Source organism: Corythoichthys intestinalis, unplaced genomic scaffold (genome assembly GCF_030265065.1).
Source record: "Corythoichthys intestinalis isolate RoL2023-P3 unplaced genomic scaffold, ASM3026506v1 HiC_scaffold_27, whole genome shotgun sequence".
Classification (NCBI taxonomy): domain Eukaryota; kingdom Metazoa; phylum Chordata; class Actinopteri; order Syngnathiformes; family Syngnathidae; genus Corythoichthys; species Corythoichthys intestinalis.
This window is the reverse complement of record NW_026651596.1, coordinates 3,300,329-3,319,096: the sequence shown is the minus strand read 5'-3', so window position 1 is coordinate 3,319,096 and position 18,768 is coordinate 3,300,329.

Sequence of the window (18,768 nt, the reverse complement as noted above, 5' to 3'; positions counted from 1 at the left end):
TAATTTTGATGTTAACTCCCAAACCGCTGCGCAGAAGTCAACTAAACTTCACCCAATAGTGTATTGTATCACATTCTAGTAGTTACATTTGAAAATTTCGTTCTAGGACATTTGGTTTGAGCGCAATCATTAAACTTAATTAAAAAAGTCATTTAAGCCTTTTCACAGTGAGATCTATGCGATATGGCCGAGAAATGTAATTTTGATGTTCACTCCCAAACCGCTGCGCAGAAGTCAACCAAACTTCAACCATTAGTGTATTGTATCACAATCTAGTAATTACATGTGGAAATTTGGTTCTAGGACATTTGATTTGAGCGCAATCCTCAAACTTAGGTCAAAAAAGCCATTTAAGCCTTTTCACAGTGAGATCTCTGCGATATGGCCGAGAAATGTAATTTTGATGTTAACTCCCAAACCGCTGCGCAGAAGTCAACCAAACTTCACCCAATAGTGTATTGTATCACAATCTAGTAGTTACATTTGAAAATTTTGTTCTATGACATTTTGTTTGAACGCAATCATCAAACTTAATTAAAAAAGTCATTTAAGCCTTTTCACAGTGAGATCTATGCGATATGGCCGAGAAATGTAATTTTGATGTTAACTCCCAAACCGCTGCGCAGAAGTCAACCAAACTTCACCCATTAGTGTATTGTATCACAATCTAGTAGTTACATGTGGAAATTTGGTTATTGGACATTTGATTTGAGCGCAATCCTCAAACTTAGGTCAAAAAAGCCATTTAAGCCTTTTCACAGTGAGATCTATGCGATATGGCCGAGAAATGTAATTTTGATGTTAACTCCCAAACCGCTGCGCAGAAGTCAACCAAACTTCACCCAATAGTGTATTGTATCACATTCTAGTAGTTACATTTGAAAATTTCGTTCTAGGACATTTGGTTTGAGCGCAATCTTTAAACTTAGGTCAAAAAAGCCATTTAAGCCTTTTCACAGTGAGATCTATGCGATATGGCCGAGAAATGTAATTTTGATGTTAACTCCCTAACCGCTGCGCAGAAGTCAACCAAACTTCACCCAATAGTGTATTGTATCACAATCTAGTAGTTACATTTGAAAATTTTGTTCTAGGACATTTTGTTTAAACGCAATCATCAAACTTAATTAAAAAAGTCATTTAAGCCTTTTCACAGTGAGATCTATGCGATATGGCCGAGAAATGTAATTTTGATGTTAACTCCCAAACCGCTGCGCAGAAGTCAACCAAACTTCACCCAATAGTGTATTGTATCACAATCTAGTAGTTACATTTGGAAATTTGGTTCTTGGACATTTGATTTGAGCGCAATCCTCAAACTTAGGTCAAAAAAGCCATTTAAGCCTTTTCACAGTGAGATCTATTCGATATGGCCGAGAAATGTAATTTTGATGTTAACTCCCAAACCGCTGCGCAGAAGTTAACCAAACTTCACCCAATAGTGTATTGTATCACAATCTAGTAGTTACATTTGAAAATTTTGTTCTAGGACATTTTGTTTGAACGCAATCATCAAACTTAATTAAAAAAGTCATTTAAGCCTTTTCACAGTGAGATCTATGCGATATGGCCGAGAAATGTAATTTTGATGTTAACTCCCAAACCGCTGCGCAGAAGTCAACCAAACTTCACCCATTAGTGTATTGTATCACAATCTAGTAGTTACATGTGGAAATTTGGTTATTGGACATTTGATTTGAGCGCAATCCTCAAACTTAGGTCAAAAAAGCCATTTAAGCCTTTTCACAGTGAGATCTATGCGATATGGCCGAGAAATGTAATTTTGATGTTAACTCCCAAACCGCTGCGCAGAAGTCAACCAAACTTCACCCATTAGTGTATTGTATCACAATCTAGTAGTTACATGTAGAAATTTGGTTCTAGGACATTTGATTTGAGCGCAATCCTCAAACTTAGGTCAAAAAAGCCATTTAAGCCTTTTCACAGTGAGATCTATGCGATATGGCCGAGAAATGTAATTTTGATGTTAACTCCCAAACCGCTGCGCAGAAGTCAACCAAACTTCACCCAATAGTGTATTGTATCACAATCTAGTAGTTACATTTGAAAATTTTGTTCTAGGATATTTTGTTTGAGCGCAATCATCAAACTTAATTAAAAAAGTCATTTAAGCCTTTTCACAGTGAGATCTATGCGATATGGCCGAGAAATGTAATTTTGATGTTAACTCCCAAACCGCTGCGCAGAAGTCAACCAAACTTCACCCATTAGTGTATTGTATCACAATCTAGTAGTTACATGTAGAAATTTGGTTCTAGGACATTTAATTTGAGCGCAATCCTCAAACTTAGGTCAAAAAAGCCATTTAAGCCTTTTCACAGTGAGATCTATGCGATATGGCCGAGAAATGTAATTTTGATGTTAACTCCCAAACCGCTGCGCAGAAGTCAATCAAACTTCACCCAATAGTGTATTGTATCACATTCTAGTAGTTACATTTGAAAATTTCGTTCTAGGACATTTGGTTTGAGCGCAATCATTAAACTTAGGTCAAAAAAGCCATTTAAGCCTTTTCACAGTGAGATCTATGCGAAATGGCCGAGAAATGTAATTTTGATGTTAACTCCCAAACCGCTGCGCAGAAGTCAACTAAACTTCACCCAATAGTGTATTGTATCACATTCTAGTAGTTACATTTGAAAATTTCGTTCTAGGACATTTGGTTTGAGCGCAATCATTAAACTTAATTAAAAAAGTCATTTAAGCCTTTTCACAGTGAGATCTATGCGATATGGCCGAGAAATGTAATTTTGATGTTAACTCCCAAACCGCTGCGCAGAAGTCAACCAAACTTCACCCAATAGTGTATTGTATCACATTCTAGTAGTTACATTTGAAAATTTCGTTCTAGGACATTTGGTTTGAGCGCAATCTTTAAACTTAGGTCAAAAAAGCCATTTAAGCCTTTTCACAGTGAGATCTATGCGATATGGCCGAGAAATGTAATTTTGATGTTAACTCCCAAACCGCTGCGCAGAAGTCAATCAAACTTCACCCAATAGTGTATTGTATCACAATCTAGTAGTTACATTTGAAAATTTTGTTCTAGGACATTTTGTTTGAACGCAATCATCAAACTTAATTAAAAAAGTCATTTAAGCCTTTTCACAGTGAGATCTATGCGATATGGCCGAGAAATGTAATTTTGATGTTAACTCCCAAACCGCTGCGCAGAAGTCAACCAAACTTCACCCAATAGTGTATTGTATCACAATCTAGTAGTTACATTTGAAAATTTTGTTCTAGGATATTTTGTTTGAGCGCAATCATCAAACTTAATTAAAAAAGTCATTTAAGCCTTTTCACAGTGAGATCTATGCGATATGGCCGAGAAATGTAATTTTGATGTTAACTCCCAAACCGCTGCGCAGAAGTCAACCAAACTTCACCCATTAGTGTATTGTATCACAATCTAGTAGTTACATGTAGAAATTTGGTTCTAGGACATTTAATTTGAGCGCAATCCTCAAACTTAGGTCAAAAAAGCCATTTAAGCCTTTTCACAGTGAGATCTATGCGATATGGCCGAGAAATGTAATTTTGATGTTAACTCCCAAACCGCTGCGCAGAAGTCAATCAAACTTCACCCAATAGTGTATTGTATCACATTCTAGTAGTTACATTTGAAAATTTCGTTCTAGGACATTTGGTTTGAGCGCAATCATTAAACTTAGGTCAAAAAAGCCATTTAAGCCTTTTCACAGTGAGATCTATGCGATATGGCCGAGAAATGTAATTTTGATGTTAACTCCCAAACCGCTGCGCAGAAGTCAACTAAACTTCACCCAATAGTGTATTGTATCACATTCTAGTAGTTACATTTGAAAATTTCGTTCTAGGACATTTGGTTTGAGCGCAATCATTAAACTTAATTAAAAAAGTCATTTAAGCCTTTTCACAGTGAGATCTATGCGATATGGCCGAGAAATGTAATTTTGATGTTAACTCCCAAACCGCTGCGCAGAAGTCAACCAAACTTCACCCATTAGTGTATTGTATCACAATCTAGTAATTACATGTGGAAATTTGGTTCTAGGACATTTGATTTGAGCGCAATCCTCAAACTTAGGTCAAAAAAGCCATTTAAGCCTTTTCACAGTGAGATCTCTGCGATATGGCCGAGAAATGTAATTTTGATGTTAACTCCCAAACCGCTGCGCAGAAGTCAACCAAACTTCACCCAATAGTGTATTGTATCACAATCTAGTAGTTACATTTGAAAATTTTGTTCTATGACATTTTGTTTGAACGCAATCATCAAACTTAATTAAAAAAGTCATTTAAGCCTTTTCACAGTGAGATCTATGCGATATGGCCGAGAAATGTAATTTTGATGTTAACTCCCAAACCGCTGCGCAGAAGTCAACCAAACTTCACCCATTAGTGTATTGTATCACAATCTAGTAGTTACATGTGGAAATTTGGTTATTGGACATTTGATTTGAGCGCAATCCTCAAACTTAGGTCAAAAAAGCCATTTAAGCCTTTTCACAGTGAGATCTATGCGATATGGCCGAGAAATGTAATTTTGATGTTAACTCCCAAACCGCTGCGCAGAAGTCAACCAAACTTCACCCAATAGTGTATTGTATCACATTCTAGTAGTTACATTTGAAAATTTCGTTCTAGGACATTTGGTTTGAGCGCAATCTTTAAACTTAGGTCAAAAAAGCCATTTAAGCCTTTTCACAGTGAGATCTATGCGATATGGCCGAGAAATGTAATTTTGATGTTAACTCCCAAACCGCTGCGCAGAAGTCAACCAAACTTCACCCAATAGTGTATTGTATCACAATCTAGTAGTTACATTTGAAAATTTTGTTCTAGGACATTTTGTTTAAACGCAATCATCAAACTTAATTAAAAAAGTCATTTAAGCCTTTTCACAGTGAGATCTATGCGATATGGCCGAGAAATGTAATTTTGATGTTAACTCCCAAACCGCTGCGCAGAAGTCAACCAAACTTCACCCAATAGTGTATTGTATCACAATCTAGTAGTTACATTTGGAAATTTGGTTCTTGGACATTTGATTTGAGCGCAATCCTCAAACTTAGGTCAAAAAAGCCATTTAAGCCTTTTCACAGTGAGATCTATTCGATATGGCCGAGAAATGTAATTTTGATGTTAACTCCCAAACCGCTGCGCAGAAGTTAACCAAACTTCACCCAATAGTGTATTGTATCACATTCTAGTAGTTACATTTGAAAATTTTGTTCTAGGACATTTTGTTTGAACGCAATCATCAAACTTAATTAAAAAAGTCATTTAAGCCTTTTCACAGTGAGATCTATGCGATATGGCCGAGAAATGTAATTTTGATGTTCACTCCCAAACCGCTGCGCAGAAGTCAACCAAACTTCACCCAATAGTGTATTTTATTATAATCTAGTAGTTACATTTGGAAATTTACTTCTAGGACATTTGATTTGAGCGCAATTCTCAAACTTAGGTCAAAAAAGCCATTTAAGCCTTTTCACAGTGAGATCTATGCGATATGGCCGAGAAATGTAATTTTGATGTTAACTCCCAAACCGCTGCGCAGAAGTCAACCAAACTTCACCCAATAGTGTATTTTATCATAATCTAGTAGTTACATTTGGAAATTTAGTTTTAGGACATTTGGTTTGAGCGCAATCTTCAAACTTAATTAAAAAAAGTCATTTAAGCCTTTTCACAGTGAGATCTATGCGATATGGCCGAGAAATGTAATTTTGATGTTAACTCCCAAACCGCTGCGCAGAAGTCAACCAAACTTCACCCAATAGTGTATTTTATCACAATCTAGTAGTTACATTTGGAAATTTAGTTTTAGGACATTTGGTTTGAGCGCAGTCTTCAAACTTAATTAAAAAAAGTCATTTAAGCCTTTTCACAGTGAGATCTATGCGATATGGCCGAGAAATGTAATTTTGATGTTAACTCCCAAACCGCTGCGCAGAAGTAAACCAAACTTCACCCAATAGTGTATTGTATCACAATCTAGTAGTTACATGTGGAAATTTGGTTCTAGGACATTTGATTTGAGCGCAATCCTCAAACTTAGGTCAAAAAAGCCATTTAAGCCTTTTCACAGTGAGATCTATGCGATATGGCTGAGAAATGTAATTTTGATGTTAACTCCCAAACCGCTGCGCAGAAGTCAACCAAACTTCACCCAATAGTGTATTTTATCATAATCTAGTAGTTACATTTGGAAATTTAGTTCTAGGACATTTGGTTTGAGCGCAATCTTCAAACTTAATTAAAAAAAGTCATTTAAGCCTTTTCACAGTGAGATCTATGCGATATGGCCGAGAAATGTAATTTTGATGTTCACTCCCAAACCGCTGCGCAGAAGTCAACCAAACTTCACCCAATAGTGTATTTTATTATAATCTAGTAGTTACATTTGGAAATTTACTTCTAGGACATTTGATTTGAGCGCAATTCTCAAACTTAGGTCAAAAAAGCCATTTAAGCCTTTTCACAGTGAGATCTATGCGATATGGCCGAGAAATGTAATTTTGATGTTAACTCCCAAACCGCTGCGCAGAAGTCAACCAAACTTCACCCAATAGTGTATTTTATCATAATCTAGTAGTTACATTTGGAAATTTAGTTTTAGGACATTTGGTTTGAGCGCAATCTTCAAACTTAATTAAAAAAAGTCATTTAAGCCTTTTCACAGTGAGATCTATGCGATATGGCCGAGAAATGTAATTTTGATGTTAACTCCCAAACCGCTGCGCAGAAGTCAACCAAACTTCACCCAATAGTGTATTTTATCACAATCTAGTAGTTACATTTGGAAATTTAGTTCTAGGACATTTGATTTGAGCGCAATTCTCAAACTTAGGTCAAAAAAGCCATTTAAGCCTTTTCACAGTGAGATCTATGCGATATGGCCGAGAAATGTAATTTTGATGTTAACTCCCAAACCGCTGCGCAGAAGTCAACCAAACTTCACCCAATAGTGTATTGTATCACAATCTAGTAGTTATATGTGGAAATTTGGTTCTAGAACATTTGATTTGAGCGCAATCCTCAAACTTAGGTCAAAAAAGCCATTTAAGCCTTTTCACAGTGAGATCTATGCGATATGGCCGAGAAATGTAATTTTGATGTTAACTCCCAAACCGCTGCGCAGAAGTGAACCAAACTTCACCCAATAGTGTATTTTATCATAATCTAGTAGTTACATTTGGAAATTTAGTTCTAGGACATTTGGTTTGAGCGCAATCTTCAAACTTAATTAAAAAAAGTCATTTAAGCCTTTTCACAGTGAGATCTATGCGATATGGCCGAGAAATGTAATTTTGATGTTAACTCCCAAACCGCTGCGCAGAAGTCAACCAAACTTCACCCAATAGTGTATTGTATCACAATCTAGTAGTTATATGTGGAAATTTGGTTCTAGGACATTTGATTTGAGCGCAATCCTCAAACTTAGGTCAAAAAAGCCATTTAAGCCTTTTCACAGTGAGATCTATGCGATATGGCCGAGAAATGTAATTTTGATGTTAACTCCCAAACCGCTGCGCAGAAGTGAACCAAACTTCACCCAATAGTGTATTTTATCATAATCTAGTAGTTACATTTGGAAATTTAGTTCTAGGACATTTGGTTTGAGCGCAATCTTCAAACTTAATTAAAAAAAGTCATTTAAGCCTTTTCACAGTGAGATCTATGCGATATGGCCGAGAAATGTAATTTTGATGTTAACTCCCAAACCGCTGCGCAGAAGTCAACCAAACTTCACCCAATAGTGTATTTTATCACAATCTAGTAGTTACATTTGGAAATTTAGTTTTAGGACATTTGGTTTGAGCGCAGTCTTCAAACTTAATTAAAAAAAGTCATTTAAGCCTTTTCACAGTGAGATCTATGCGATATGGCCGAGAAATGTAATTTTGATGTTAACTCCCAAACCGCTGCGCAGAAGTAAACCAAACTTCACCCAATAGTGTATTGTATCACAATCTAGTAGTTACATGTGGAAATTTGGTTCTAGGACATTTGATTTGAGCGCAATCCTCAAACTTAGGTCAAAAAAGCCATTTAAGCCTTTTCACAGTGAGATCTATGCGATATGGCTGAGAAATGTAATTTTGATGTTAACTCCCAAACCGCTGCGCAGAAGTCAACCAAACTTCACCCAATAGTGTATTTTATCATAATCTAGTAGTTACATTTGGAAATTTAGTTCTAGGACATTTGGTTTGAGCGCAATCTTCAAACTTAATTAAAAAAAGTCATTTAAGCCTTTTCACAGTGAGATCTATGCGATATGGCCGAGAAATGTAATTTTGATGTTCACTCCTAAACCGCTGCGCAGAAGTCAACCAAACTTCACCCAATAGTGTATTTTATTATAATCTAGTAGTTACATTTGGAAATTTACTTCTAGGACATTTGGTTTGAGCGCAATCTTCAAACTTAATTAAAAAAAGTCATTTAAGCCTTTTCACAGTGAGATCTATGCGATATGGCCGAGAAATGTAATTTTGATGTTAACTCCCAAACCGCTGCGCAGAAGTCAACCAAACTTCACCCAATAGTGTATTTTATCACAATCTAGTAGTTACATTTGGAAATTTAGTTCTAGGACATTTGATTTGAGCGCAATTCTCAAACTTAGGTCAAAAAAGCCATTTAAGCCTTTTCACAGTGAGATCTATGCGATATGGCCGAGAAATGTAATTTTGATGTTAACTCCCAAACCGCTGCGCAGAAGTCAACCAAACTTCACCCAATAGTGTAATTTATCATAATCTAGTAGTTACATTTGGAAATTTAGTTCTAGGACATTTGGTTTGAGCGCAATCTTCAAACTTAATTTAAAAAAGTCATTTAAGCCTTTTCACAGTGAGATCTATGCGATATGGCCGAGAAATGTAATTTTGATGTTAACTCCCAAACCGCTGCGCAGAAGTCAACCAAACTTCACACAATAGTGTATTTTATCACAATCTAGTAGTTACATTTGGAAATTTGGTTCTAGGACATTTGATTTGAGTGCAATCCTCAAACTTAGGTCAAAAAAGCCATTTAAGCCTTTTCACAGTGAGATCTATGCGATATGGCCGAGAAATGTAATTTTGATGTTAACTCCCAAACCGCTGCGCAGAAGTCAACCAAACTTCACCCAATAGTGTATTTTATCACAATCTAGTAGTTACATTTGGAAATTTAGTTTTAGGACATTTGGTTTGAGCGCAATCCTCAAACTTAGGTCAAAAAAGCCATTTAAGCCTTTTCACAGTGAGATCTATGCGATATGGCCGAGAAATGTAATTTTGATGTTAACTCCCAAACCGCTGCGCAGAAGTGAACCAAACTTCACCCAATAGTGTATTTTATCATAATCTAGTAGTTACATTTGGAAATTTAGTTCTAGGACATTTGGTTTGAGCGCAATCTTCAAACTTAATTAAAAAAAGTCATTTAAGCCTTTTCACAGTGAGATCTATGCGATATGGCCGAGAAATGTAATTTTGATGTTAACTCCCAAACCGCTGCGCAGAAGTCAACCAAACTTCACCCAATAGTGTATTGTATCACAATCTAGTAGTTATATGTGGAAATTTGGTTCTAGGACATTTGATTTGAGCGCAATCCTCAAACTTAGGTCAAAAAAGCCATTTAAGCCTTTTCACAGTGAGATCTATGCGATATGGCCGAGAAATGTAATTTTGATGTTAACTCCCAAACCGCTGCGCAGAAGTGAACCAAACTTCACCCAATAGTGTATTTTATCATAATCTAGTAGTTACATTTGGAAATTTAGTTCTAGGACATTTGGTTTGAGCGCAATCTTCAAACTTAATTAAAAAAAGTCATTTAAGCCTTTTCACAGTGAGATCTATGCGATATGGCCGAGAAATGTAATTTTGATGTTAACTCCCAAACCGCTGCGCAGAAGTCAACCAAACTTCACCCAATAGTGTATTTTATCACAATCTAGTAGTTACATTTGGAAATTTAGTTTTAGGACATTTGGTTTGAGCGCAGTCTTCAAACTTAATTAAAAAAAGTCATTTAAGCCTTTTCACAGTGAGATCTATGCGATATGGCCGAGAAATGTAATTTTGATGTTAACTCCCAAACCGCTGCGCAGAAGTCAACCAAACTTCACCCAATAGTGTATTGTATCACAATCTAGTAGTTACATGTGGAAATTTGGTTCTAGGACATTTGATTTGAGCGCAATCCTCAAACTTAGGTCAAAAAAGCCATTTAAGCCTTTTCACAGTGAGATCTATGCGATATGGCCGAGAAATGTAATTTTGATGTTAACTCCCAAACCGCTGCGCAGAAGTCAACCAAACTTCACCCAATAGTGTAATTTATCATAATCTAGTAGTTACATTTGGAAATTTAGTTCTAGGACATTTGGTTTGAGCGCAGTCTTCAAACTTAATTAAAAAAAGTCATTTAAGCCTTTTCACAGTGAGATCTATGCGATATGGCCGAGAAATGTAATTTTGATGTTAACTCCCAAACCGCTGTGCAGAAGTAAACCAAACTTCACCCAATAGTGTATTGTATCACAATCGAGTAGTTACATGTGGAAATTTGGTTCTAGGACATTTGATTTGAGCGCAATCCTCAAACTTAGGTCAAAAAAGCCATTTAAGCCTTTTCACAGTGAGATCTATGCGATATGGCCGAGAAATGTAATTTTGATGTTAACTCCCAAACCGCTGCGCAGAAGTCAACCAAACTTCACCCAATAGTGTATTTTATCACAATCTAGTAGTTACATTTGGAAATTTAGTTCTAGGACATTTGATTTGAGCGCAATTCTCAAACTTAGGTCAAAAAAGCCATTTAAGCCTTTTCACAGTGAGATCTATGCGATATGGCCGAGAAATGTAATTTTGATGTTAACTCCCAAACCGCTGCGCAGAAGTCAACCAAACTTCACCCAATAGTGTATTGTATCACAATCTAGTAGTTATATGTGGAAATTTGGTTCTAGGACATTTGATTTGAGCGCAATCCTCAAACTTAGGTCAAAAAAGCCATTTAAGCCTTTTCACAGTGAGATCTATGCGATATGGCCGAGAAATGTAATTTTGATGTTAACTCCCAAACCGCTGCGCAGAAGTGAACCAAACTTCACCCAATAGTGTATTTTATCATAATCTAGTAGTTACATTTGGAAATTTAGTTCTAGGACATTTGGTTTGAGCGCAATCTTCAAACTTAATTAAAAAAAGTCATTTAAGCCTTTTCACAGTGAGATCTATGCGATATGGCCGAGAAATGTAATTTTGATGTTAACTCCCAAACCGCTGCGCAGAAGTAAACCAAACTTCACCCATTAGTGTATTGTATCACAATCTAGTAGTTACATGTGGAAATTTGGTTCTAGGACATTTGATTTGAGCGCAATCCTCAAACTTAGGTCAAAAAAGCCATTTAAGCCTTTTCACAGTGAGATCTATGCGATATGGCTGAGAAATGTAATTTTGATGTTAACTCCCAAACCGCTGCGCAGAAGTCAACCAAACTTCACCCAATAGTGTATTTTATCATAATCTAGTAGTTACATTTGGAAATTTAGTTCTAGGACATTTGGTTTGAGCGCAATCTTCAAACTTAATTAAAAAAAGTCATTTAAGCATTTTCACAGTGAGATCTATGCGATATGGCCGAGAAATGTAATTTTGATGTTCACTCCCAAACCGCTGCGCAGAAGTCAACCAAACTTCACCCAATAGTGTATTTTATCATAATCTAGTAGTTACATTTGGAAATTTAGTTCTAGGACATTTGGTTTGAGCGCAATTTTCAAACTTAATTAAAAAAAGTCATTTAAGCCTTTTCACAGTGAGATCTATGCGATATGGCCGAGAAATGTAATTTTGATGTTAACTCCCAAACCGCTGCGCAGAAGTCAACCAAACTTCACCCAATAGTGTATTTTATCACAATCTAGTAGTTACATTTGGAAATTTAGTTCTAGGACATTTGATTTGAGCGCAATTCTCAAACTTAGGTCAAAAAAGCCATTTAAGCCTTTTCACAGTGAGATCTATGCGATATGGCCGAGAAATGTAATTTTGATGTTAACTCCCAAACCGCTGCGCAGAAGTCAACCAAACTTCACCCAATAGTGTATTTTATCACAATCTAGTAGTTACATTTGGAAATTTAGTTCTAGGACATTTGATTTGAGCGCAATTCTCAAACTTAGGTCAAAAAAGCCATTTAAGCCTTTTCACAGTGAGATCTATGCGATATGGCCGAGAAATGTAATTTTGATGTTAACTCCCAAACCGCTGCGCAGAAGTCAACCAAACTTCACCCAATAGTGTATTGTATCACAATCTAGTAGTTATATGTGGAAATTTGGTTCTAGAACATTTGATTTGAGCGCAATCTTCAAACTTAGGTCAAAAAAGCCATTTAAGCCTTTTCACAGTGAGATCTATGCGATATGGCCGAGAAATGTAATTTTGATGTTAACTCCCAAACCGCTGCGCAGAAGTCAACCAAACTTCACCCAATAGTGTATTGTATCACAATCTAGTAGTTACATTTGGAAATTTGGTTCTTGGACATTTGATTTGAGCGCAATCCTCAAACTTAGGTCAAAAAAGCCATTTAAGCCTTTTCACAGTGAGATCTATGCGATATGGCCGAGAAATGTAATTTTGATGTTAACTCCCAAACCGCTGCGCAGAAGTCAACCAAACTTCACCCAATAGTGTATTGTATCACAATCTAGTAGTTACATTTGAAAATTTTGTTCTAGGACATTTTGTTTGAGCGCAATCATCAAACTTAATTAAAAAAGTCATTTAAGCCTTTTCACAGTGAGATCTATGCGATATGGCCGAGAAATGTAATTTTGATGTTAACTCCCAAACCGCTGCGCAGAAGTCAACCAAACTTCACCCATTAGTGTATTGTATCACAATCTAGTAGTTACATGTGGAAATTAGGTTCTAGGACATTTGATTTGAGCGCAATCCTCAAACTTAGGTCAAAAAAGCCATTTAAGCCTTTTCACAGTGAGATCTATGCGATATGGCCGAGAAATGTAATTTTGATGTTAACTCCCAAACCGCTGCGCAGAAGTCAATCAAACTTCACCCAATAGTGTATTGTATCACATTCTAGTAGTTACATTTGAAAATTTCGTTCTAGGACATTTGGTTTGAGCGCAATCATTAAACTTAGGTCAAAAAAGCCATTTAAGCCTTTTCACAGTGAGATCTATGCGATATGGCCGAGAAATGTAATTTTGATGTTAACTCCCAAACCGCTGCGCAGAAGTCAAATAAACTTCACCCAATAGTGTATTGTATCACATTCTAGTAGTTACATTTGAAAATTTCGTTCTAGGACATTTGGTTTGAGCGCAATCATTAAACTTAATTAAAAAAGTCATTTAAGCCTTTTCACAGTGAGATCTATGCGATATGGCCGAGAAATGTAATTTTGATGTTAACTCCCAAACCGCTGCGCAGAAGTCAACCAAACTTCACCCAATAGTGTATTGTATCACAATCTAGTAGTTACATTTGAAAATTTTGTTCTAGGATATTTTGTTTGAGCGCAATCATCAAACTTAATTAAAAAAGTCATTTAAGCCTTTTCACAGTGAGATCTATGCGATATGGCCGAGAAATGTAATTTTGATGTTAACTCCCAAACCGCTGCGCAGAAGTCAACCAAACTTCACCCATTAGTGTATTGTATCACAATCTAGTAGTTACATGTAGAAATTTGGTTCTAGGACATTTAATTTGAGCGCAATCCTCAAACTTAGGTCAAAAAAGCCATTTAAGCCTTTTCACAGTGAGATCTATGCGATATGGCCGAGAAATGTAATTTTGATGTTAACTCCCAAACCGCTGCGCAGAAGTCAATCAAACTTCACCCAATAGTGTATTGTATCACATTCTAGTAGTTACATTTGAAAATTTCGTTCTAGGACATTTGGTTTGAGCGCAATCATTAAACTTAGGTCAAAAAAGCCATTTAAGCCTTTTCACAGTGAGATCTATGCGATATGGCCGAGAAATGTAATTTTGATGTTAACTCCCAAACCGCTGCGCAGAAGTCAACTAAACTTCACCCAATAGTGTATTGTATCACATTCTAGTAGTTACATTTGAAAATTTCGTTCTAGGACATTTGGTTTGAGCGCAATCATTAAACTTAATTAAAAAAGTCATTTAAGCCTTTTCACAGTGAGATCTATGCGATATGGCCGAGAAATGTAATTTTGATGTTAACTCCCAAACCGCTGCGCAGAAGTCAACCAAACTTCACCCATTAGTGTATTGTATCACAATCTAGTAATTACATGTGGAAATTTGGTTCTAGGACATTTGATTTGAGCGCAATCCTCAAACTTAGGTCAAAAAAGCCATTTAAGCCTTTTCACAGTGAGATCTCTGCGATATGGCCGAGAAATGTAATTTTGATGTTAACTCCCAAACCGCTGCGCAGAAGTCAACCAAACTTCACCCAATAGTGTATTGTATCACAATCTAGTAGTTACATTTGAAAATTTTGTTCTATGACATTTTGTTTGAACGCAATCATCAAACTTAATTAAAAAAGTCATTTAAGCCTTTTCACAGTGAGATCTATGCGATATGGCCGAGAAATGTAATTTTGATGTTAACTCCCAAACCGCTGCGCAGAAGTCAACCAAACTTCACCCATTAGTGTATTGTATCACAATCTAGTAGTTACATGTGGAAATTTGGTTATTGGACATTTGATTTGAGCGCAATCCTCAAACTTAGGTCAAAAAAGCCATTTAAGCCTTTTCACAGTGAGATCTATGCGATATGGCCGAGAAATGTAATTTTGATGTTAACTCCCAAACCGCTGCGCAGAAGTCAACCAAACTTCACCCAATAGTGTATTGTATCACATTCTAGTAGTTACATTTGAAAATTTCGTTCTAGGACATTTGGTTTGAGCGTAATCATTAAACTTAGGTCAAAAAAGCCATTTAAGCCTTTTCACAGTGAGATCTATGCGATATGGCCGAGAAATGTAATTTTGATGTTAACTCCCAAACCGCTGCGCAGAAGTCAACTAAACTTCACCCAATAGTGTATTGTATCACATTCTAGTAGTTACATTTGAAAATTTCGTTCTAGGACATTTGGTTTGAGCGCAATCATTAAACTTAATTAAAAAAGTCATTTAAGCCTTTTCACAGTGAGATCTATGCGATATGGCCGAGAAATGTAATTTTGATGTTCACTCCCAAACCGCTGCGCAGAAGTCAACCAAACTTCAACCATTAGTGTATTGTATCACAATCTAGTAATTACATGTGGAAATTTGGTTCTAGGACATTTGATTTGAGCGCAATCCTCAAACTTAGGTCAAAAAAGCCATTTAAGCCTTTTCACAGTGAGATCTCTGCGATATGGCCGAGAAATGTAATTTTGATGTTAACTCCCAAACCGCTGCGCAGAAGTCAACCAAACTTCACCCAATAGTGTATTGTATCACAATCTAGTAGTTACATTTGAAAATTTTGTTCTATGACATTTTGTTTGAACGCAATCATCAAACTTAATTAAAAAAGTCATTTAAGCCTTTTCACAGTGAGATCTATGCGATATGGCCGAGAAATGTAATTTTGATGTTAACTCCCAAACCGCTGCGCAGAAGTCAACCAAACTTCACCCATTAGTGTATTGTATCACAATCTAGTAGTTACATGTGGAAATTTGGTTATTGGACATTTGATTTGAGCGCAATCCTCAAACTTAGGTCAAAAAAGCCATTTAAGCCTTTTCACAGTGAGATCTATGCGATATGGCCGAGAAATGTAATTTTGATGTTAACTCCCAAACCGCTGCGCAGAAGTCAACCAAACTTCACCCAATAGTGTATTGTATCACATTCTAGTAGTTACATTTGAAAATTTCGTTCTAGGACATTTGGTTTGAGCGCAATCTTTAAACTTAGGTCAAAAAAGCCATTTAAGCCTTTTCACAGTGAGATCTATGCGATATGGCCGAGAAATGTAATTTTGATGTTAACTCCCAAACCGCTGCGCAGAAGTCAACCAAACTTCACCCAATAGTGTATTGTATCACAATCTAGTAGTTACATTTGAAAATTTTGTTCTAGGACATTTTGTTTAAACGCAATCATCAAACTTAATTAAAAAAGTCATTTAAGCCTTTTCACAGTGAGATCTATGCGATATGGCCGAGAAATGTAATTTTGATGTTAACTCCCAAACCGCTGCGCAGAAGTCAACCAAACTTCACCCAATAGTGTATTGTATCACAATCTAGTAGTTACATTTGGAAATTTGGTTCTTGGACATTTGATTTGAGCGCAATCCTCAAACTTAGGTCAAAAAAGCCATTTAAGCCTTTTCACAGTGAGATCTATTCGATATGGCCGAGAAATGTAATTTTGATGTTAACTCCCAAACCGCTGCGCAGAAGTTAACCAAACTTCACCCAATAGTGTATTGTATCACAATCTAGTAGTTACATTTGAAAATTTTGTTCTAGGACATTTTGTTTGAACGCAATCATCAAACTTAATTAAAAAAGTCATTTAAGCCTTTTCACAGTGAGATCTATGCGATATGGCCGAGAAATGTAATTTTGATGTTAACTCCCAAACCGCTGCGCAGAAGTCAACCAAACTTCACCCAATAGTGTATTTTATCACAATCTAGTAGTTACATTTGGAAATTTAGTTATAGGACATTTGATTTGAGCGCAATCTTCAAACTTAATTAAAAAAAGTCATTTAAGCCTTTTCACAGTGAGATCTATGCGATATGGCCGAGAAATGTAATTTTGATGTTCACTCCCAAACCGCTGCGCAGAAGTCAACCAAACTTCAACCATTAGTGTATTGTATCACAATCTAGTAGTTACATGTGGAAATTTGGTTCTAGGACATTTGATTTGAGCGCAATCCTCAAACTTAGGTCAAAAAAGCCATTTAAGCCTTTTCACAGTGAGATCTATGCGATATGGCCGAGAAATGTAATTTTGATGTTAACTCCCAAACCGCTGCGCAGAAGTCAACCAAACTTCACCCAATAGTGTATTGTATCACAATCTAGTAGTTACATTTGAAAATTTTGTTCTAGGATATTTTGTTTGAGCGCAATCATCAAACTTAATTAAAAAAGTCATTTAAGCCTTTTCACAGTGAGATCTATGCGATATGGCCGAGAAATGTAATTTTGATGTTAACTCCCAAACCGCTGCGCAGAAGTCAACCAAACTTCACCCATTAGTGTATTGTATCACAATCTAGTAGTTACATGTAGAAATTTGGTTCTAGGACATTTAATTTGAGCGCAATCCTCAAACTTAGGTCAAAAAAGCCATTTAAGCCTTTTCACAGTGAGATCTATGCGATATGGCCGAGAAATGTAATTTTGATGTTAACTCCCAAACCGCTGCGCAGAAGTCAATCAAACTTCACCCAATAGTGTATTGTATCACATTCTAGTAGTTACATTTGAAAATTTCGTTCTAGGACATTTGGTTTGAGCGCAATCATTAAACTTAGGTCAAAAAAGCCATTTAAGCCTTTTCACAGTGAGATCTATGCTATGTGGCCGAGAAATGTAATTTTGATGTTAACTCCCAAACCGCTGCGCAGAAGTCAACTAAACTTCACCCAATAGTGTATTGTATCACATTCTAGTAGTTACATTTGAAAATTTCGTTCTAGGACATTTGGTTTGAGCGCAATCATTAAACTTAATTAAAAAAGTCATTTAAGCCTTTTCACAGTGAGATCTATGCGATATGGCCGAGAAATGTAATTTTGATGTTAACTCCCAAACCGCTGCGCAGAAGTCAACTAAACTTCACCCAATAGTGTATTGTATCACATTCTAGTAGTTACATTTGAAAATTTCGTTCTAGGACATTTGGTTTGAGCGCAATCATTAAACTTAATTAAAAAAAGTCATTTAAGCCTTTTCACAGTGAGATCTATGCGATATGGCCGAGAAATGTAATTTTGATGTTCACTCCCAAACCGCTGCGCAGAAGTCAACCAAACTTCACCCAATAGTGTATTTTATTATAATCTAGTAGTTACATTTGGAAATTTACTTCTAGGACATTTGATTTGAGCGCAATTCTCAAACTTAGGTCAAAAAAGCCATTTAAGCCTTTTCACAGTGAGATCTATGCGATATGGCCGAGAAATGTAATTTTGATGTTAACTCCCAAACCGCTGCGCAGAAGTCAACCAAACTTCACCCAATAGTGTATTTTATCATAATCTAGTAGTTACATTTGGAAATTTAGTTTTAGGACATTTGGTTTGAGCGCAATCTTCAAACTTAATTAAAAAAAGTCATTTAAGCCTTTTCACAGTGAGATCTATGCGATATGGCCGAGAAATGTAATTTTGATGTTAACTCCCAAACTGCTGCGCAGAAGTCAACCAAACTTCACCCAATAGTGTATTTTATCACAATCTAGTAGTTACATTTGGAAATTTAGTTTTAGGACATTTGGTTTGAGCGCAGTCTTCAAACTTAATTAAAAAAAGTCATTTAAGCCTTTTCACAGTGAGATCTATGCGATATGGCCGAGAAATGTAATTTTGATGTTAACTCCCAAACCGCTGCGCAGAAGTAAACCAAACTTCACCCAATAGTGTATTGTATCACAATCTAGTAGTTACATGTGGAAATTTGGTTCTAGGACATTTGATGTGAGCGCAATCCTCAAACTTAGGTCAAAAAAGCCATTTAAGCCTTTTCACAGTGAGATCTAT